Raw genomic sequence first — 12494 nt, forward strand, 5'->3', positions numbered from 1 at the left:
GGTGGCAGAAGGAAACCCTGCATCGGAGTGACAACAGCAATCTTGTTTTAAAAGCCCGGGGCGTTAGAGATCTGTTTTCACCGGCTTTGAGAAGGTAAGGTCCCTTTCGTATTGAGGAGCATTTAGAAGCGGTCCAGTCACGGGGGAGATAAGTGTTCACTCGTATCAAGTTAAAACCTTTTTTTTCTTCTTCTTCTTTCCTGGTATTCTAAACAAACTGGATGGCTTAGGGAGGGAGAATTTGTTTTTTAAATTGGTCTTCTCTTCTTTTTTCTTTTTTTTTTTTAAAAAAGAATTTTGTTTAGAATTTTGGCAATTGGAAAAAAGAAAACATGTTGCCTTCCGTATTTTGCTTATTGCACGGATAAAGATTTTGCAAAAAAAAAATAATAATCCTGATCTGTAATATTTCACACACATATATAAAAGGCAATAGACATCACGATCTGCGGAACGTTTAAAAGTTTAAAATTTTTCATTTTAAAACTTGTGCTAAGCTTAAGACAATTCTTAATAGATAGATAGATAGATAGATAGATAGATAGATAGATAGATAGATAGATTGATTTAGATTTAGATTTAGATTTAGATTTAGATTTAGATTTAGATTTAGATTTAGATTTAGATTTAGATTTAGATATAGTATTCAGTACAGATAAACTATATAGTATATCTGATATAACGGACGCGGTGGCTCAGTGGCTAAGACGCTGAGCTTGTCGATCGAAAGGTCGGCAGTTCAGCGGTTCGAATCCCGAGTGCCGCGTAACAGGGTGAGCTCCCTTTACTTGTCCCAGCTTCTGCCAACCTAGCAGTTCGAAAGCAGGTAAAAAATGCAAGTAGAAAAAATAGGGACCACCTTTGGTGGGAAGGGAACAGCGTTTCGTGCGCCTTTGGCGTTGAGTCATGCCAGCCACATGACCACGGAGACGTCTTCGGACAGCGCTGGCTCTTCGGCTTTAAAACGGAGATGAGCACTGCCCCCTAGAGTCGGGAACGACTAGCGCATATGTGTGAGGGGAACCTTTACCTTTACCTTTTTATATCTGATGTATAATATATCAACGATGAAGGACTGTTGAAGGAACTGGGCATGGCTAGTCTAGAGAAGAGGAGGACGAGGGGTGACAAGATAGCATTCCGGTACTTGAGGGGCTGCCACAAAGAAGAGGGGGTCAAATTATTCTCCAATAGCACCAGAAGGCAAGGCAAAAAAAAAACAATGAGTGGAAACTAAACAAGGAGAGAAGCAACCTGGAACTAAGGAGAAACTTCCTAACAGTGAGGACAACTAACCCGTGGAACAGCTTGCCACCAGAAGTTGTAGGTGCTCCATCACTGGAGGTTTTTAAGAAGAAGTTGGACAGCCACTTGTCTGACATAGTATAGGGTCTCCTGTTTGAGCAAGGGGTTGGACGAGAAGACCTCCAAGATCCCTTCCGGTTCTCTATTCTGATTAAACTATTCAGTACAAATATGCTTTATAGTATAAATCCATCTACTATTCAGTACAGATATACCATATAGTATATACCCATCAGCTATTCAATATAGATATACTATATAGTATAAGTTCATATACTATTCAGCGCAGATCTCAATACCATGAAATACTGCGGATCCAGAATTTTTGCAAAAAATCTTTTATCTGTGTAGACAATATATCTAGTGTATTGTCTATCTGGCTATTAGGTGCTCCTAAATCTAACTCGTTTGAATTTGGAGTCAAACATTTCGTTCAAAATGGGATGGCATAAATTAGATGGCTTTTCTTTTGCAAAGGTCTCCCTCTGTCATTTCATTGAGAAGGTGTTGGTGGCCTCTAAAATGCCCACGCCTTTAACTCTCCATAAATAGAACCTCCCCAAAATCATTCAAGGCATTCGTAGGCGTGACTGCCGTCTCCTTCTGTGGAAGGCAGGTGAGCTTCTGTGATACGGTGAAGGACAAGGTAGAAGTCCACTGAGGTTCTCTCTATTTTAGTGCTCAGGAATTTAAAGAGAGCCTTCCAGGATCACATGGGAGGTTCTTCATGATCAACATTCTCATGTTCTCGTGGTGAGCTGATGGACATCGAAGGAAGATCTTGCTCATGTTTTCCAATCTGATGCTGCCTTTGATGTCGACACTTAATATATAGGTCTCTTAATCAGGAGCTATTGACAGCTTTATCCTGCATGAAGTTTGCAATCTTCTTCTAAATATTATTATTATTATTATTATTATTATTATTATTATTATTATTATTATTTAATCTTTAGTGAGATTCACAGCCTTTGAGGCTGGTTAATAACTCAGGAGCTCGACTTATGAATGGGAATGGAAAAGGTGGATAGAATATGTTCAGAACAAATACCAAACTAGAAAGTATCAAATAGCTTTTATTTGAAAACAATGTATTAGAAATATTTTAATGTAAAGAGATAAAGAGGGAAAATTATATAGGGGGAGGGATGGGTTCAGGTATATATATCAGTATTATTAGTTATGAGTACATAATAGGGAAGTCTGGGGGGGAGGGTTAGGGAGGGCTAGGGAGGACGGAAAGTTTGGGGAGGGAGGTGGGGGGTTGAAAAAAAGGGGTGAAAATGTAATTGTAAAACTTTTGCAATAAAAAAAATAACTCAGGAGCTCGAGTCCTAACCAAGGACCTAGGAACTGTTAAGGTATCGTCGGAGGATGTAAGCTGTTCCGAGTAAGGTGGTTTTTTGTAGAGTCAAAATGTTCAAGTCCGGCAAATTTAGAATTTCTAAATAGCGGGGTAGCCCTTTGGGTATTGCTCCAAGGGCTCCAATTACAATCGGGACAACACACAATTTCTTTTTCCACAGTTGCTCAACTTCAATTTGCAAGTTGTTGTTGTTGTTGTTGTTGTTGTTGTTATTATTATTATTATTATTATTATTATTATTATTATTATTATTTATTATCTTAAGAAGGTACCTGGCTGATATCTAGGATGCTGGCAGCAACCCGTATCAATCATTAGCACCAGTCACTGGTATTTGTGATGCATTTTTGAATGTTCAGTTGACTGAGTTTCATGTTTAATGAATAAAGTAAATAATAATAATAAACGAAATATTGCAACCTAGTCATTGAAACTCCGTGATTATGGATGAAACATGTAACAGTGATGCCCATTGTCATTGGGGCACTTGGTACCAACTCCAAGAATCTCATAAGATACATCAACAAATTGCAGCTTCCTGCAATAACACCAGGGGAACTGCAAAAAACTGCGCTACTTGGAACATCGTACATCTTAAGAAGGTGTTTAATGAATAATAATAATAATAATAATAATAATAATAATAATAATAATAATAATAATAATAATAATAATAATTTTTGACTCTACAAAAAACCACCTTACTCGGAACAGCTTACATCCTCCGACGATACCTTAACAGTTCCTAGGTCCTTGGTTAGGACTCGAGCTGCTGAGCTATTAACCAGCCTCAAAGGCTGTGAATCTCACTAAAGATTAACCAATAATAATAATAATAATAATAACAACAACTACTATTACTTTATTGTCATTGTACGGGTATACATAGTATACCCATACAACGAAATTCACTTAACACCCAAAGACCAGGTCCAACACACATAACAATCCCCAAACACACTCCCACCTACCACAAATTCCCCACCCCTAAACCACCCAAACATCCACACAACAGTCCAAGTAATACTGTCCAACAGCTCCCTGATGGTGGCCCTTTAGTTCATTGTTGAGTACAATAGAAGAGCCTTGATAGTACAGTGGTTTAAAGCACCCTGTTATTAACACAGCTGCCTGCAATTTCTGCTGGTTCGAATCTCTCCAAGGCTCAAGGTTGACTCAGCCTTCCATCCTTTCTAAGGTAGGTGAAATGAGGACCCAGTTTGTGGGGGCAATAAGCTGACTTTGTATAAAATATACAAAAGAATGAAGGCTATTGCTTAACGCATTGTAAGCCGCCCTGAGTCTCCGGAGAAGGGCGGCATATAAATCAAATTAAAAAAAAAAAAATTATAGCTCTGGGATAAAAACTATTCAGAAAACGTGTGGTCCGAGTTTTAATTGTTCCGTATCTTCTGTATCTTTAGAAGAGTGATTAATTCACGTCTATGGGGGCTTTTCCTTTAGGAAAGACCTTGGAGACTTTCCCAAATGCGTAATATTAATTTCTTTTTTTTTATTTATTTACTTATTTATTTGCGTTTATCTCTGAGTCAGTAATTTTCGGTAATTCTCAACAGTAGAAGGGTGAGTCTTGATTTCCCAATCTTCCCCTATCTTTATCCACAGCTTTGGGATCGCTCGTTGAGACATTTCGTAACCTGGTTAGGTAATTTGAGGATAAATCTAGACTGATTTTTTTTTAAAAAAAAATAATAGTGGGAGTTGCAATAACTGGCATGCCTTATTGGAAGCAAAGTGTCCTTGAACTGTCCCCTTGAACTATGTTGATGATACAGTAGTTAAAAAGCTTTTGGAAACTCATTCCAGAGAAACTGGCTGGCTTGTTCAGAATTAGGACTTGAAAAGAAGAGGTTCTACTTTAGAGGTGTGTCCAGAGCTGGGATTAACATCATTTAGCAACTGGCTCACCCAGCATCGAAAATGTGAATGCACGTGCCTTTCGCACATGCATGCAGCCTTCCATGCATGTCACTACTACTGGTTTTCCCGAACCGGCTGAATCCCACCTCTGAGTGTGTCCTCCAAAATTTCCTGGTATTGTATTTTGAAGAAGAACCATGACTCTGAAAGACTCTATTGAAGAGGTGTCAAACTCAAGGCTTGCAGGCTCGATCCGTCCCATGGGGTGTTTACATCTGGCCCATGAGGCCGGTCTGGAAATTTTTTTTATTATCAAATTTATTATCAAATTTAGCAAAGGACAATAATAGAAAAGAAATAGCAAAGGACCAGCCCACAATGCCTATGCTAGTGAAAACGGAGCACGGGGGAGACATGGGTGATCCCCGCACACCCCGTTTTCAGCCTGATGACCAAAATGGGGTGCAGGGGGACCACGCCCCCTCACACCCGATTTTGGCCAGCCAGGTGCTGCAGGAGGCTGGCCGTCCCATCTCCTCCCCCCTCCCCTCAGCCGGCCCACGGAGGACAACTACAATGCTGATACCTCCCTCCAAGAAATCCAGTTTGACACCCGTGCTCTGTTGGCATGTCGGAGAAAAATTTTCAACCATGTTTCGGGGGGGGGGAGGGGAAATAAAGCATCCTTCAGGGAGAAGAAGAGTTGCTAGTCTTAAGAACGAGGATTATTCAAGCTACTCAAGCATAGAGAGATTCACAGCCTTATGCAATTGGAGACTTATTCAGATCCAACGTGGATCTTTCAAATGAACCCAGGGTTCTCTTGATGGAGAGGTAAGAGATAGAGAAAGGGTCTCCTCTCCTTCTAGGGGCCTTTATCAGAGGTGGTATTCAGCCGGTTCAGACCGGTTCACCCGAACTGGTAGCGGAAATTAAATAAATCCTATTTAGGCATGTTTTTGAGGCTGGGTGCATGCGCGGAAGGCGCGCACACCAGCAAAGCACACACATGGAAAGCCAGGCACATGCGTGGACAGGGGTGGGGTTGCATGTGTCGATGTGTGCACACTCATGTTTGTGAACTGGTGGGGAAAGTAAAGTCAGTGGCTAAGACGCTGAGCTTGTCGATTGAAAGGTCAGCAGTTCGGCGGTTCGAATCCCTAGTGCCGCGTAATGGGGTGAGCTCCCGTGACTTTGTCCCAGCTTCTGCCAACCTAGCAGTTCGAAAGCAGGTAAAAAATGCAAGTAGAAAAATAGGGACCACTTTTGGTGGGAAGGGAACAGCGTTCCGTGCGCCTTTGGCATTGAGTCATGCCGGCCACATGACCACGGAGACGTCTTCGGACAGCGCTGGCTCTTCGGCTTTGAAACGGAGATGAGCACCACCCCCTAGAGTCGGGAACGACTAGCACATATGTGCGAGGGGAACCTTTATATTTAAAGTAAGTGATTACCACCCCTGGGCCTTTTGCTTAATGCTTAAAGAGAACAACTGGAAACGTAGGCATTATTCGGTGGAGCTCCAGATGTTTTATTGCCCTTCTCATTCTTCCTGACAAATGTCACTGGAGCTACCAGGAATTGCAATCCTGCAAAAACAGCAGGAGAGCTGCATTCCCCCCCCCAGCACTGTCTTAAATCTTCTGCAACAATAAAGGAAGTGTGTAGGAGGTTTATGAAACAAAAAAACAAAAAGAAAAAGAACACTTCCCAAGGAAAGATTGCTTAATGGCCTGATTCTACTTCAGGGAATATAACCGTTGTGGATTGCGTTGAGCTTTCTGTAACAGGTTGGTAGTTCCTTGCGCGGATGCAAATCTCCCTTTACTTTGTCCTCTGGTGCTGAAAGTTACTTTCAGAACTGTTTGCTCTGGAGTGATTATTAGAAAGAGAGAGAGAGGGAGGGAGGGAGGGAGGGAGAGAGAGAAAGAAAGAAAAAGAAAGAAAGAAAAAGAAAGAAAAAGAGGAAGGAAGGAAGGAGAGAGAGAGAAAGGAAGGAAGGAAGAGAAAGAGAAAAAGAAAACAAAAGAAAGAAAAAGAAAAGAAAGAAAGAGGAAGGAAGGAAGGAAGGAGAGAGAGGGGGAAAGGAAGGAAGGAAGGAAGAAGAGAGAGAGAAAGAAAAAAGAAAGAAAAAGAAAGAAAGAGAGAGAAAGAGAGGAATGAAGGAGAGAGAAGGAAAGAAAGAAAGAAAAAAAGAAAGAAAGAGAGAGAGGAAGGAAGGAAGGAAAGAGAGAGAAAAAAGAAAGAGAAAAAGAAAGAAAGAAGGAAGGAAAGAAAGAAAGAGAAAGAAAGATAGAAAGAAAGAAAGAAAGAAAGAAAGAAAGAAAGAAAGAAAGAAAGAAAGAAAGAAAGAAAATTAAAATGCAGTTGGGCGACTGGGAAAAGAACTAACCGCAGAAATAAAAATGGTTTCGCTCGAAACAAAGTGGAAGAAAGAGGCAGGGAACTTTAGAAGTTGGGGAACCAAATGCGGGAGAACGTTAACAGATATTTTGAAAGGCAGCGAAGTTAATTTTTGACAGCTTCTTCTTTTTTTTTTTTTAAAAAAAAATCCCTCAGTGGGAAGTGAGAGATGCTATCATTGCAAAAAAAAAATTTTCTACCTGCCAGTTTTCTTCTATTTTGGGGCTCAGGTGAGATGATGGGAGGAGAAATGGTAGATGATTATTTGAGAGGATGAAAACGCTTTGGGAACTAACTGTAGTTCCAAACTATGAAGGTTAAATAGAAAGCAGGTTGGAGTCACTATGGAGAGTCTAGTCTAGTGAAGAGAAGGACCAGGGGAGACATGATAGCAGTCTTCCAATATTTGAGGGGCTGCCACAGAGAGGAGGGGGGTCAACTTATTTTCCAAAGCACCCCAAAGCCAGACAAGGAATAATGGATGGAAACTGACCAAGGAGAGATTCAACTTGGAAATAAGGAGAAATTTTCTCACAGTGAGAACAATCAATTGATGGAACAGGAGTTACCTTCGGAAGTTGTGGGAGCTCCATCACTGGAGGCTTTCAAGGAGAGACTGGACTGCCATCTGTCAGAAACAGTGTAGGGTCTCCTGCTTGGGCGGAGGGTTGGACTAGATGACCTACCAGGTCCCTTCCAACTCTGCTAATCTGGAAAAAAAAAACAGTGAGCCAGCGTAGTTGTAATATGATCATAAAATTACCATAGGATTTTGAGAAGGAGCACGAAGTCCTTTATTCCATGAACACGTGAGTTCTTATTGGGTGCATATTTCAGTGAGCCTTCGGAGAAGGAGATCCTGACTTTCTTGCCAGTTTCCCTGGATCTTTTGGAATGCAATCGGGTAACGATGCCAATTCAACCCAGGTTGCATAATGGTTGGTGTAGTAAGTGCGGCATGACCCAGGCTCAACTTTCCCGTTGCTTTGCAGAGCTGCAACAGTTTGCAAAGTGCGAGGACTGGTTGCAAAGTTGCTTTTTTCGATTCCTGCTGTTCGCTGCGAAGGGTTGCTAAACAAGGCCATTGCTTGATAAGTTCACCTGTATTGACTGTTCTATGGTGGGGAAGGTGCGTGTGTGTGTGGGGGAAACCGAGTCTCCTAACTGGAAGCAATAATACATTTGTAGTTGTTTGTCTTCCTACTAAAAGGAACTGGAGGACGGGTGGAATTTGAGAGGAATATTGATGAAACTAGGGAAAAGTTAACAATGGGCCAGGCAGAGAAGGTTGAAGGGGAAAGGGTGAAAGGGAAGGGGAAAAGGAGAGGGGAAGGGGAGAGGAAGGGAGAAGGAAAGGAGGGGAGAGGAGGGGAGGGGAGAAGGAAAAGAAAGGAGGGGAGAGGAGAGGAGAAGGAAAGGATGGGAGAAGGGAAGGATGGGAGAAGAGAGGAGAGGAGAAGGAAAGGAGAGGAGAGGTGAAGGAAAAGGGAGGAAAGGAGGGGAGAGGAGAGGAAAGGGGGAGAGAAGGAAAGGAGGGGAGAGGAGAGGAGGGGAGAAGGAAAGGAGGGGATAGGAAAAGGAGGGGAGGGGATAGTAGAAGGAGTGGAGGGGAGAGGAGAGGAGAGGAGAGGAAAGGAAAGGAAAGGAGAGAAGAAGTAAAGGAGGGGAGGAGAGAAGGAAAGGAGGGGAGAAGAGGGGAGAAGGGAAGGAGTGGAGAGGAGGGGAGAAGGAAAGGAGGGGAGAGGAGAGGAGGGGAGAAGGAAAGGAGGGGATAGGAGAAGGAGGGGAGAGGAGAGGAGAGGAGAGGAGAGGAGAGGAAAGGAAAGGAAAGGAGAGAAGAAGTAAAGGAGGGGAGGAGAGAAGGAAAGGAGGGGAGAAGAGGGGAGAAGGGAAGGAGTGGAGAGGAGGGGAGAAGGAAAGGAGGGGAGAAGTGAAGGAAAGGAGGGGAGAAGTGAAGGAAAGGATGGGAGGAGGAGATGGGAAAAATGAAGGGAAAGGAAAGGAGACGGGCAAGGAAAGAGAGGAAAGGAAAAAGGAAAAGACACCAAGTTGAGCTGAACAGAATAACAGAAGGGTCCTTAAAGGTCTTCTAGTCCAAGCTTGACACTTCATGAAGTCTCTGGTTTCCTTCTCGGATCACTCCACCACCCCCTCCAACCCCACACTTTTCAGACTAGCCTAAGGGCCCAAGGATTTCTCAGTCTTTTCCTATTCCAGAAGTCCTCGGGGCCAACCTTGCTCCATCCGGATGAGTCACCAGCCTGCTATGTGCCGAGACACCCAGTCCAGGAGAGGCACCGTAGACAGATTCCAGGATGACGAAAAGATTCCACTCTTCCCAGACAGCCAAAGTGGAAGCCTGCAAACTCCCACCGTTTTCGGGAAGGAAGGGAGCCCATATTCCTAAACAAACAAGGCAGCTGTCAGTTGCCTTTTGGGTGTGTACCCTTGGCCCATCCCTTTGTCTCTCCAAAGAGTCCCAAAGGCAGTACTGAAATAGTTTAGCTGCTTGGATATTGCTGGGTTTTCTTTCTTCCCCCACCCCTTAAAATCATGTTTCTGATTTTAAGATTTGAGTCTCCTGCTCAAGCAGAAGACCTTATACCCGTGATGACGAACCTATGGCACGGGTGCCACAGGTGGCACGTGGAGTCATATCTGTGGGCACGCGAGTGTTGCCCTAGCTCAGCTCCAGCGCACATGCGTGCACCGGCCAACTGATTTTCAGGCCTTCCGGTCCCACCGGAAGTCGGGAAACTGGCTGTTTCTGGCTTCTGGAAGGCCTCCGGGAGGATGGGGAAGACTGTTTTTGCCCTCCCCAGGCTCCTAGAAAGCCTCTGGAGCCTGGGGAGGGGGGGGAAACGGGCTTACCGGGCCCACTGGGCCATCACGTGCCAAAAGCAGGGAGAAGTGTGGAGGGGGGGGTCACGTGCGCATGCGCGGGATGGTGGGGCGTATTGAATTATGGATGTGGGCACCTGCACCCGTGACCCCCCCTCCTCCCGCTTTTGGCACGCGATGGCAAAAAGGTTAGCCATCACTGCCTTATACCATTTCAGACAAGTGGCTGTCCAGTCTCTTCTTAAAAACCTCCAGTGATGAAGAGCCCACTGTTAGGGTTTCAAGTAAGACCCCCCAACGAAATCAAACTCCAAAGCTTGAAGTTCCTCAAAGCTAACTTTTATTAGGGATGTCATATTGGCACATCTGGGAAAACCCGAATCCGAAAGCTTCCGGGTTTTCCACACCCACAAGAGAGTCCAAGACCTTGCCCACATCTCCCACATCCCCACACACTACCAATCAGTTCTTTTCCCAAACAGAAGACATCCTCCAATTTCTTCTTTGCACAGCTGCCGGACCCCATGGCCTTGAACTTCTCTTAGAGGAGTTTGTTATGGCTATCTCTACTCCACTTGTGCAATCCTCCCCTCCCAACTTCCCACGGGATGATTGTGGCAGGCCTGGATCCTCAAGGCACATAGGTAATATGGCTTCCAGGCATGACACCTACAACTTCTGAAGACAAGATGTTCTGTTGGTTCATTGTCCTCATTGTTAGGATGTTTCTCCTTAGTTCCAGGTTGCTTCTCTCCTTGGTTAGTTCCCATCTGTTGTTTCTTGTCTTTTTTTTTTTTTTTTAATTTGATTTATATGCCGCCGTTCTCCAGAGACTCAGGGCGGCTTACAATGCGTTAAGCAATAGCCTTCATTCTTTTTTATGTTTTATACAAAGTCAGCTTATTGCCCCCACAAACTGGGTCCTCATTTCACCTACCTTAGAAAGGATGGAAGGCTGAGTCAACCTTGAGCCTTGGAGAGATTCGAACCAGCAGAAATTGCAGGCAGCTGTGTTAATTACAGGGTGCACTAAACCCCTGTACTATCAAGGCTCTTGCTTTCTGATGCTTTGGAAAATAAATTGGACCCATCCCACCTCCTCTTTGTGGCATGTATCAGTTAAACGCAGGCTAGGCCATGACAGTTGAGATAAGGCTGCTCTTTGCCCAACATTGTTGAGACCATCCAATGACTTCTTGTGCCTTATGTAAGAATCTGAGCACCGTCTGTCTCTCCCGCCCATAATGTTTAACTCCTGACAAGCACAAGTTACCCATAATTGTTCTAGAAGGTCATGGGACCTTTTCTTGCTGCAATTGATGGCACAACATGACCTTCATCTCCCAACCTGACGTCTAAATTGGCAGGGCCAGCCTGGCAGGCTGAAGTAGGTCCATGAAGAAAGCATTGTTTGTATTATCTCAAAGGAACACGGCAAGCATGTACTCCTACACAGACCGGTGGTTGTTAACAATGCAAACAAATGCAACCGTCCCAAGCGAAAAGTTAATGCAAAAGCAGGACAACGTGGCAAATAGACCAAACGGATTGTACCAGATAGTGAAGTAACTGAGCTCTCAACTGATCAATCGATCGATCGATCTGCCTGCCTGCCTGCCTGCCTGCCTGCCTGCCTATCTATCTATCTATCTATCTATCTATCTATCTATCTATCTATCTATCTATCTATCTATCTATCATCTATCTATTTATTTATCTATCTCTATCATCTATCTATCATCTATCTATTTATTTATCTATCTCTATCATCTATCTATCTATCTATCTATCTATCTATCTACCTACCTACCTACCTACCTACCTATCTATCTATCTTCATTGTCTATCATCTATCTGTCTGTTTGTCTGTCTGTCTGTCTGTCCGATAGATAGATAGATAGATAGATAGATAGATAGATAGATAGATAGATAGATAGTTCTTCATCATCTATCTATCTATCTATCATCTATCTATCTATCTATCTATCTATCTATCTATCTATCTATCTATCTATCTATCTATCTATCTATCTGACACAGACAGACAGACAGACAGACAGATGATAGATGATAGGTCTGTCTGACTATCATCTACCTACCTACCTACCTACCTACCTACCTATCTGACTATCCATCCATCCATCCATCCATCCATCTATCTATCTATCTATCTATCTATCTATCTATCTATCTATCTATCATCTATCAATCTATCAATTTATCTTCATCATCATCTATCTATCTATCTATCTATCTATCTATCTATCTATCTATCTATCTTCATCATCTATCTATTGATCTATCTATCATCTATCTATTGATCTATCTATCTATGTATCTATCTATCAATCAATCTATCTATCATCCATCCATCCATCCATCTACCTACCTACCTACCTACCCACCCACCCATCTATCATTTTCTGTCTTCTGTTTTCCATCTTCTATCATCTATTGGTATTCGTGAGAAAATAGTATTCCAGAGGAATAATATTCAAATAATGCAGCTACATGCTTCTTGTAAAGGAGAATGAAGTAACAGCTAATGAAAAACGTTTGTAAACATACATTTGAAACCACGTGGAGAGAGAGAAAGAGAGAGAGAGAAAGAGAGAGAGAGAGAGACCTTTGTTCCATCCTTGCTCCTCAGTGGAGTGGGAGGTTCCTATGTTTGGCTGGGGACCAAGTTTAAAATTGG

The 12494-nt window shown here is 43.0% G+C and overlaps 1 protein-coding gene across 2 annotated transcripts in view; it reads left to right on the plus strand.

The window, feature by feature from the left end:
• The window catches only part of LOC117677566 (platelet glycoprotein 4-like), a 68062-nt gene that overhangs the window by 6049 nt on the left and 49519 nt on the right, over nt 1-12494 (plus strand). The window contains exon 1 of one of the 2 annotated variants that reach the window (XM_087873407.1): nt 1-94. This exon is cut by the window's left edge and continues 229 nt beyond it. The exons of the other annotated variant lie outside the window; for it this stretch is intronic. The gene's annotated coding sequence lies outside the window, so the exon portion shown is untranslated. The remainder of the gene's footprint in view (nt 95-12494) is intronic. 2 annotated transcript variants of the gene reach the window in all.

Source organism: Pantherophis guttatus, chromosome 7, assembly GCF_059756535.1.
Source record: "Pantherophis guttatus breed Tessera chromosome 7, ASM5975653v1, whole genome shotgun sequence".
Taxonomy (NCBI): Eukaryota; Metazoa; Chordata; class Lepidosauria; order Squamata; family Colubridae; genus Pantherophis; species Pantherophis guttatus.